Source organism: Thermobia domestica, chromosome 11, assembly GCF_964235325.1.
Source record: "Thermobia domestica chromosome 11, izTheDome1.hap1.1, whole genome shotgun sequence".
NCBI classification, from domain to species: Eukaryota; Metazoa; Arthropoda; class Insecta; order Zygentoma; family Lepismatidae; genus Thermobia; species Thermobia domestica.
In genome coordinates, this window is record NC_137464.1 from 70,795,839 (window position 1) to 70,807,432 (window position 11,594).

The following is an 11,594-nucleotide window of genomic DNA, read 5'->3' on the forward strand; positions in this document are numbered from 1 at the left end:
ATAGTATACTCACTTCATTGGAACAAACAACAACTGCTTTTCATGTACTTTTCAAAACAAAAATATCTCAGTAAACAGCTGGTCGTCAGGATGTTACAGCGAATGATGTCTAAATTCTTTTAAAATATTTACGTTTTCGGGGCGTAGGAATCAATTTTTCTGAGAATCTCTTCTATAATGGAAAACAGCGCTCTGAACATGCAGTGATTTTTCCTCAAGATATCACATGCATTGTCCCTACCTTCCAAATTCCAAATTGAATTCAAAGTCTGTCGATTGGATACAATTTGAGCAAGGCAATATGGAATAGAAAAAGTTCCTTTCTAATCGCGGAAGGAGATTTCGAAAAAATGTGGTCTTTATGTTAAGAGTTAGGAGGAAATTAAATGAATGTGTATGCGCCAAGAAATCGTTGGCCTCCACAAATAGTGCTCTCAACGGGTCGGGTCGGGTCGGGTTGAAGACCGACCCGACCCGACCCCTGACCCGAATTGACTGACCCGACCCGATGACCCGACCCGACTGACCCGAACCGTGATCCGATCTGATTGACCTGACCCGATAACCCGACCCGAGCTGACCCGGTTGACCCGACCCGATAACCCGACCCGAATAACCCGACCCGACAACCCGACCCGAACTGACCCGATTGACCCGACACGACAACCCGACCCGAATAACCCGACCCGACAACCCGACCCGAACTGACCCGATTGACCCGACCCGAATAACCCGACCCGACAACCCGACCCGAGCTGACCCGACTGACCCGACCCGACAACCCGACCCGAGTAGCCTGACCCGACAACCCGACCCGAGTTGACCCGACCCGACCCGACCCGTAACCCGACCCGAACTGACCCGATCCGAGTCGGGTCGGGTCAACCCGACCCGTTTGAGAGCACTATGGTCACGACACTGGGTGAATGCCAAAGTGCACATGTGTGTGAACCTGGCAGAACCCATTCTCGGAAATTGAAAATAAAACATGTAGATCGTTTGTTCATCGTTTGTTCACGATTGTTCACATAAAATTTTCGTTTGTTCACAATTTATAAACATTTTATACGAAAAACAAAATGGGCGGTGCCAACTTCACGCAGCAGAACCCATTTTCAGAAATCGAAAATAAAGCATGCAGATCGTTTGTTCACGATTGTTCACATAAAATTTTCGTTTGTTCACGATTTATAAACAATTTATACGAAAAACAAAATGGGCGGTGCCAACTTCACGTACCTGAAAATTATTGGAAATCGAAAATAAACCATGCAGATCGTTTGTTCATTGTTTGTTCACGATTGTTCACATACAATTTTCGTTTGTTCACGATTTATAAAGAATTTATACGAAAAACAAAATGGGCGGTGCCAACTTCACGCAGCAGAACCCATTTTCAGAAATCGAAAATAAAGCATGCAGATCGTTTGTTCATCGTTTGTTCACGATTGTTCACATAAAATTTTCGTTTGTTCACGATTTATAAACAATTTATACGAAAAACAAAATGGGCGGTGCCAACTTCACGTACCTGAAAATTATTGGAAATCGAAAATTAACCATGCATATCGTTTGTTCATCGTTTGTTCACGGTTGTTCACTAAAAATTTTCGTTTGTTCACGATTTATAAACAATTTATACGAAAAACAAAATGGGCGGTGCCAACTTCACGCACCAGAACCCATTTTCAGAAATCGAAAATAAAGCATGCAGATCGTTTGTTCATCGTTTGTTCACGATTGTTCACATAAAATTTTCGTTTGTTCACGATTTATAAACAATTTATACGAAAAACAAAATGGGCGGTGCCAACTTCACGCAGCAGAACCCATTTTCAGAAATCAAAATAAACCATGCAGATCGTTTGTTCATCGTTTGTTCACGATTGTTCACATAAAATTTTCGTTTGTTCACGATTTATAAACAATTTATACGAAAAACAAAATGGGCGGTGCCAACTTCACGTACCTGAAAATTATTGGAAATCGAAAATTAACCATGCAGATCGTTTGTTCATCGTTTGTTCACGATTGTTCACATAAAATTTTCGTTTGTTCACGATTTATAAACAATTTATACGAAAAACAAAATGGGCGGTGCCAACTTCACGCAGCAGAACCCATTTTCAGAAATCGAAAATAAACCATGCAGATCGTTTGTTCATTGTTTGTTCACGATTGTTCACATAAAATTTTCGTTTGTTCACGATTTATAAACAATTTATACGAAAAACAAAATGGGCGGTGCCAACTTCACGCAGCAGAACCCAATTTCAGAAATCGAAAATAAAGCATGCAGATCGTTTGTTCATCGTTTGTTCACGATTGTTCACATAAAATTTTCGTTTGTTCACGATTTATAAACAATTTATACGAAAAACAAAATGGGCGGTGCCAACTTCACGCGCCAGAACCCATTTTCAGAAATCGAAAATAAAGCATGCAGATCGTTTGTTCATCGTTTGTTCACGATTGTTCACATACAATTTTCGTTTGTTCACGATTTATAAACAATTTATACGAAAAACAAAATGGGCGGTGCCAACTTCACGTACCTGAAAATTATTGGAAATCGAAAATAAACCATGCAGATCGTTTGTTCATCGTTTGTTCACGATAGTTCACATAAAAGTTTCGTTTGTTCACGATTTATAAGCAATTTATACGAAAAACAAAATGGGCGGTGCCAACTTCACGCAGCAGAACCCATTTTCAGAAATCAAAATAAACCATGCAGATCGTTTTTTCATCGTTTGTTCACGATTGTTCACATAAAATTTTCGTTTGTTCACGATTTATAAACAATTTATACGAAAAACAAAATGGGCGGTGCCAACTTCACGCGCCAGAACCCATTTTCAGAAATCGAAAATAAAGCATGCAGATCGTTTGTTCATCGTTTGTTCACGATTGTTCACATACAATTTTCGTTTGTTCACGATTTATAAACAATTTATACGAAAAACAAAATGGGCGGTGCCAACTTCACGTACCTGAAAATTATTGGAAATCGAAAATAAACCATGCAGATCGTTTGTTCATCGTTTGTTCACGATAGTTCACATAAAAGTTTCGTTTGTTCACGATTTATAAGCAATTTATACGAAAAACAAAATGGGCGGTGCCAACTTCACGCAGCAGAACCCATTTTCAGAAATCAAAATAAACCATGCAGATCGTTTTTTCATCGTTTGTTCACGATTGTTCACATAAAATTTTCGTTTGTTCACGATTTATAAACAATTTATACGAAAAACAAAATAGGCGGTGCCAACTTCACGTATCTGAAAATTATTGGAAATCGAAAATTAACCATGCAGATCGTTTGTTCATCGTTTGTTCACGGTTGTTCACTAAAAATTTTCGTTTGTTCACGACTTATAAACAATTTATACGAAAAACAGAATGGGCTCTGCCAACTTTACGCAGCAGAACCCATTTTCAGAAATCGAAAATAAACCATGTAGATCGTTTGTTCATCGTTTGTTCACGATTGTTCACATAAAATTTTCGTTTGTTCACGATTTATACACAATTTATACGAAAAACAAAATGGGCGGTGCCAACTTCACGCAGCAGAACCCATTTTCAGAAATCGAAAATAAACCATGCAGATCGTTTGTTCATCGTTTGTTCACGATTGTTCATATAAAATTTTCGTTTGTTCACAATTTATAAACATTTTATACGAAAAACAAAATGGGCGGTGCCAACTTCACGCAGCAGAACCCATTTTCAGAAATCGAAAATAAACCATGCAGATCGTTTGTTCCTCGTTTGTTCACGATTGTTCACATACAATTTTCGTTTGTTCACGATTTATAAACAATTTATACGAAAAACAAAATGGGCGGTGCCAACTTCACGCAGCAGAACCCATTTTCAGAAATCGAAAATAAACCATGCAGATCGTTTGTTCATCGTTTGTTCACGATTGTTCACATACAATTTTCGTTTGTTCACGATTTATAAACAATTTATACGAAAAACAAAATGGGCGGTGCCAACTTCACGCACCAGAACCCATTTTCAGAAATCGAAAATAAAGCATGCAGATCGTTTGTTCATCGTTTGTTCACGATTGTTCACATACAATTTTCGTTTGTTCACGATTTATAAACAATTTATACGAAAAACAAAATGGGCGGTGCCAACTTCACGTACCTGAAAATTATTGGAAATCGAAAATTAACCATGCAGATCGTTTGTTCATCGTTTGTTCACGATTGTTCACATACAATTTTCGTTTGTTCACGATTTATAAACAATTTATACGAAAAACAAAATGGGCGGTGCCAACTTCACGCACCAGAACCCATTTTCAGAAATCGAAAATAAAGCATGCAGATCGTTTGTTCATCGTTTGTTCACGATTGTTCACATACAATTTTCGTTTGTTCACGATTTATAAACAATTTATACGAAAAACAAAATGGGCGGTGCCAACTTCACGCAGCAGAACCCATTTTCAGAAATCGAAAATAAACCATGCAGATCGTTTGTTCATCGTTTGTTCACGATTGTTCACATAAAATTTTCGTTTGTTCATGATTTATAAACAATTTATACGAAAAACAAAATGGGCGGTGCCAACTTCACGTACCTGAAAATTATTGGAAATCGAAAATTAACCATGCATATCGTTTGTTCATCGTTTGTTCACGGTTGTTCACATAAAATTTTCGTTTGTTCACGATTTATAAACAATTTATACGAAAAACAAAATGGGCGGTGCCAACTTCACGTACCTGAAAATTATCACAAATCGAAAATAAACCATGCAGATCGTTTGTTCATCGTTTGTTCACGATTGTTCACATAAAATTTTCGTTTGTTCACGATTTAGAAACAATTTATACGAAAAACAAAATGGGCGGTGCCAACTTCACGCAGCAGAACCCATTTTCAGAAATCGAAAATAAACCATGCAGATCGTTTGTTCATCGTTTGTTCACAATTGTTCACATACAATTTTCGTTTGTTCACGATTTATAAACAATTTATACGAAAAACAAAATGGGCGGTGCCAACTTCACGTACCTGAAAATTATTGGAAATCGAAAGTTAACCATGCAGATCGTTTGTTCATCGTTTGTTCACGATTGTTCACATAAAATTTTCGTTTGTTCACGATTTATAAACAATTTATACGAAAAACAAAATGGGCGGTGCCAACTTCACGCAGCAGAACCCATTTTCAGAAATCGAAAATAAAGCATGCAGATCGTTTGTTCATCGTTTGTTCACGATTGTTCACATAAAATTTTCGTTTGTTCACGATTTATAAACAATTTATACGAAAAACAAAATGGGCGGTGCCAACTTCACGCAACAGAACCCAATTTCAGAAATCGAAAATAAAGCATGCAGATCGTTTGTTCATCGTTTGTTCACGATTGTTCACATAAAATTTTCGTTTGTTCACGATTTATAAACAATTTATACGAAAAACAAAATGGGCGGTGCCAACTTCACGCACCAGAACCCATTTTCAGAAATCGAAAATAAAGCATGCAGATCCTTTGTTCATCGTTTGTTCACGATTGTTCACATACAATTTTCGTTTGTTCACGATTTATAAACAATTTATACGAAAAACAAAATGGGCGGTGCCAACTTCACGTACCTGAAAATTATTGGAAATCGAAAATAAACCATGCAGATCGTTTGTTCATCGTTTGTTGACGATTGTTCACATAAAAGTTTCGTTTGTTCACGATTTATAAGCAATTTATACGAAAAACAAAATGGGCGGTGCCAACTTCACGTACCTGAAAATTATTGGAAATCGAAAATAAACCATGCAGATCGTTTGTTCATCGTTTGTTGACGATTGTTCACATAAAAGTTTCGTTTGTTCACGATTTATAAGCAATTTATACGAAAAACAAAATGGGCGGTGCCAACTTCACGCACCAGAACCCATTTTCAGAAATCGATAATAAACCATGCAGATCGTTTTTTCATCGTTTGTTCACGATTGTTCACATAAAATTTTCGTTTGTTCACGATTTATAAACAATTTATACGAAAAACAAAATGGGCGGTGCCAACTTCACGTATCTGAAAATTATTGGAAATCGAAAATTAACCATGCAGATCGTTTGTTCATCGTTTGTTCACGATTGTTCATATAAAATTTTCGTTTGTTCACAATTTATAAACATTTTATACGAAAAACAAAATGGGCGGTGCCAACTTCACGCAGCAGAACCCATTTTCAGAAATCGAAAATAAACCATGCAGATCGTTTGTTCATCGTTTGTTCACGATTGTTCACATACAATTTTCGTTTGTTCACGATTTATAAACAATTTATACGAAAAACAAAATGGGCGGTGCCAACTTCACGCAGCAGAACCCATTTTCAGAAATCGAAAATAAACCATGCAGATCGTTTGTTCATCGTTTGTTGAAAATTGTTCACATAAAAGTTTCGTTTGTTCACGATTTATAAGCAATTTATACGAAAAACAAAATGGGCGGTGCCAACTTCACGCAGCAGAACCCATTTTCAGAAATCGATAATAAACCATGCAGATCGTTTTTTCATCGTTTCTTCACGATTGTTCACATAAAATTTTCGTTTGTTCACGATTTATAAACAATTTATACGAAAAACAAAATGGGCGGTGCCAACTTCACGTATCTGAAAATTATTGGAAATCGAAAATTAACCATGCAGATCGTTTGTTCATCGTTTGTTCACGATTGTTCATATAAAATTTTCGTTTGTTCACCATTTATAAACATTTTATACGAAAAACAAAATGGGCGGTGCCAACTTCACGCAGCAGAACCCATTTTCAGAAATCGAAAATAAACCATGCAGATCGTTTGTTCATCGTTTGTTCACGATTGTTCACATACAATTTTCGTTTGTTCACGATTTATAAACAATTTATACGAAAAACAAAATGGGCGGTGCCAACTTCACGCAGCAGAACCCATTTTCAGAAATCGAAAATAAACCATGCAGATCGTTTGTTCATCGTTTGTTCACGATTGTTCACATAAAATTTTCGTTTGTTCACGATTTATAAACAATTTATACGAAAAACGAAAAACAAAATGGGCGGTGCCAACTTCACGCACCAGAACCCATTTTCAGAAATCGAAAATAAAGCATGCAGATCGTTTGTTCATCGTTTGTTCACGATTGTTCACATACAATTTTCGTTTGTTCACGATTTATAAACAATTTATACGAAAAACAAAATGGGCGGTGCCAACTTCACGTACCTGAAAATTATCACAAATCGAAAATAAACCATGCAGATCGTTTGTTCATCGTTTGTTCACGATTGTTCACATAAAATTTTCGTTTGTTCACGATTTATAAACAATTTATACGAAAAACAAAATGGGCGGTGCCAACTTCACGCAGCAGAACCCATTTTCAGAAATCGAAAATAAACCATGCAGATCGTTTGTTCATCGTTTGTTCACGATTGTTCACATACAATTTTCGTTTGTTCACGATTTATAAACAATTTATACGAAAAACAAAATGGGCGGTGCCAACTTCACGTACCTGAAAATTATTGGAAATCGAAAATTAACCATGCAGATCGTTTGTTCATCGTTTGTTCACGATTGTTCACATAAAATTTTCGTTTGTTCACGATTTATAAACAATTTATACGAAAAACAAATGGGCGGTGCCAACTTCACGCAGCAGAACCCATTTTCAGAAATCGAAAAGAAACCATGCAGATCGTTTGTTCATCGTTTGTTCACGATTGTTCACATAAAATTTTCGTTTGTTCACGATTTATAAACAATTTATACGAAAAACAAAATGGGCGGTGCCAACTTCACGTATCTGAAAATTATTGGAAATCGAAAATTAACCATGCAGATCGTTTGTTCATCGTTTGTTCACGATTGTTCACATAAAATTTTCGTTTGTTCACGATTTATAAACAATTTATACGAAAAACAAAATGGGCGGTGCCAACTTCACGCACCAGAACCCATTTTCAGAAATCGAAAATAAAGCATGCAGATCGTTTGTTCATCGTTTGTTCACGATTGTTCACATAAAATTTTCGTTTGTTCACGATTTATAAACAATTTATACGAAAAACAAAATGGGCGGTGCCAACTTCACGTACCTTAAAATTATTGGAAATCGAAAATAAACCATGCAGATCGTTTGTTCATCGTTTGTTGACGATTGTTCACATAAAAGTTTCGTTTGTTCACGATTAATAAGCAATTTATACGAAAAACAAAATGGGCGGTGCCAACTTCACGCAGCAGAACCCATTTTCAGAAATCGATAATAAACCATGCAGATCGTTTTTTCATCGTTTGTTCACGATTGTTCACATAAAATTTTCGTTTGTTCACGATTTATAAACAATTTATACCAAAAACAAAATGGGCGGTGCCAACTTCACGTATCTGAAAATTATTGGAAATCGAAAATTAACCATGCAGATCGTTTGTTCATCGTTTGTTCACGATTGTTCATATAAAATTTTCGTTTGTTCACAATTTATAAACATTTTATACGAAAAACAAAATGGGCGGTGCCAACTTCACGCAGCAGAACCCATTTTCAGAAATCGAAAATAAACCATGCAGATCGTTTGTTCATCGTTTGTTCACGATTGTTCACATACAATTTTCGTTTGTTCACGATTTATAAACAATTTATACGAAAAACAAAATGGGCGGTGCCAACTTCACGCAGCAGAACCCATTTTCAGAAATCGAAAATAAACCATGCAGATCGTTTGTTCATCGTTTGTTCACGATTGTTCACATAAAATTTTCGTTTGTTCACGATTTATAAACAATTTATACGAAAAACAAAATGGGCGGTGCCAACTTCACGCACCAGAACCCATTTTCAGAAATCGAAAATAAAGCATGCAGATCGTTTGTTCATTGTTTGTTCACGATTGTTCACATACAATTTTCGTTTGTTCACGATTTATAAACAATTTATACGAAAAACAAAATGGGCGGTGCCAACTTCACGTACCTGAAAATTATCACAAATCGAAAATAAACCATGCAGATCGTTTGTTCATCGTTTGTTCACGATTGTTCACATAAAATTTTCGTTTGTTCACGATTTATAAACAATTTATACGAAAAACAAAATGGGCGGTGCCAACTTCACGCAGCAGAACCCATTTTCAGAAATCGAAAAGAAACCATGCAGATCGTTTGTTCATCGTTTGTTCACGATTGTTCACATAAAATTTTCGTTTGTTCACGATTTATAAACAATTTATACGAAAAACAAAATGGGCGGTGCCAACTTCACGCAACAGAACCCAATTTCAGAAATCGAAAATAAAGCATGCAGATCGTTTGTTCATCGTTTGTTCACGATTGTTCACATAAAATTTTCGTTTGTTCACGATTTATAAACAATTTATACGAAAAACAAAATGGGCGGTGCCAACTTCACGCACCAGAACCCATTTTCAGAAATCGAAAATAAAGCATGCAGATCGTTTGTTCATCGTTTGTTCACGATTGTTCACATAAAATTTTCGTTTGTTCACGATTTATAAACAATTTATACGAAAAACAAAATGGGCGGTGCCAACTTCACGCAGCAGAACCCAATTTCAGAAATCGAAAATAAAGCATGCAGATCGTTTGTTCATCGTTTGTTCACGATTGTTCACATAAAAGTTTCGTTTGTTCACGATTTATAAGCAATTTATACGAAAAACAAAATGGGCGGTGCCAACTTCACGCACCAGAACCCATTTTCAGAAATCGATAATAAACCATGCAGATCGTTTTTTCATCGTTTGTTCACGATTGTTCACATAAAATTTTCGTTTGTTCACGATTTATAAACAATTTATACGAAAAACAAAATGGGCGGTGCCAACTTCACGTATCTGAAAATTATTGGAAATCGAAAATTAACCATGCAGATCGTTTGTTCATCGTTTGTTCACGATTGTTCATATAAAATTTTCGTTTGTTCACAATTTATAAACATTTTATACGAAAAACAAAATGGGCGGTGCCAACTTCACGCAGCAGAACCCATTTTCAGAAATCGAAAAGAAACCATGCAGATCGTTTGTTCATCGTTTGTTCACGATTGTTCACATACAATTTTCGTTTGTTCACGATTTATAAACAATTTATACGAAAAACAAAATGGGCGGTGCCAACTTCACGCAGCAGAACCCATTTTCAGAAATCGAAAATAAACCATGCAGATCGTTTGTTCATCGTTTGTTCACGATTGTTCACATAAAATTTTCGTTTGTTCACGATTTATAAACAATTTATACGAAAAACAAAATGGGCGGTGCCAACTTCACGCACCAGAACCCATTTTCAGAAATCGAAAATAAAGCATGCAGATCGTTTGTTCATCGTTTGTTCACGATTGTTCACATACAATTTTCGTTTGTTCACGATTTAGAAACAATTTATACGAAAAACAAAATGGGCGGTGCCAACTTCACGTACCTGAAAATTATCACAAATCGAAAATAAACCATGCAGATCGTTTGTTCATCGTTTGTTCACGATTGTTCACATAAAATTTTCGTTTGTTCACGATTTATAAACAATTTATACGAAAAACAAAATGGGCGGTGCCAACTTCACGCAGCAGAACCCATTTTCAGAAATCGAAAAGAAACCATGCAGATCGTTTGTTCATCGTTTGTTCACGATTGTTCACATACAATTTTCGTTTGTTCACGATTTATAAACAATTTATACGAAAAACAAAATGGGCGGTGCCAACTTCACGTACCTGAAAATTATTGGAAATCGAAAATTAACCATGCAGATCGTTTGTTCATCGTTTGTTCACGATTGTTCACATAAAATTTTCGTTTGTTCACAATTTATAAACAATTTATACGAAAAACAAATGGGCGGTGCCAACTTCACGCAGCAGAACCCATTTTCAGAAATCGAAAATAAACCATGCAGATCGTTTGTTCATCGTTTGTTCACGATTGTTCACATAAAATTTTCGTTTGTTCACGATTTATAAACAATTTATACGAAAAACAAAATGGGCGGTGCCAACTTCACGCAGCAGAACCCAATTTCAGAAATCGAAAATAAAGCATGCAGATCGTTTGTTCATCGTTTGTTCACGATAGTTCACATAAAATTTTCGTTTGTTCACGATTTATAAACAATTTATACGAAAAACAAAATGGGCGGTGCCAGCTTCACGCACCAGAACCCATTTTCAGAAATCGAAAATAAAGCATGCAGATCGTTTGTTCATCGTTTGTTCACGATTGTTCACATACAATTTTCGTTTGTTCACGATTTATAAACAATTTATACGAAAAACAAAATGGGCGGTGCCAACTTCACATACCTGAAAATTATTGGAAATCGAAAGTAAACCATGCAGATCGTTTGTTCATCCTTTGTTCACGATTATTCACATAAAATTTTCGTTTGTTCACGATTTATAAACAATTTATACGAAAAACAAAATGGGCGGTGCCAACTTCACGCACCAGAACCCATTTTCAGAAATCGAAAATAAACCATGCAGATCGTTTGTTCATCGTTTGTTCACGATTGTTCACATACAATTTTCGTTTGTTCACGATTTATAAACAATTTAT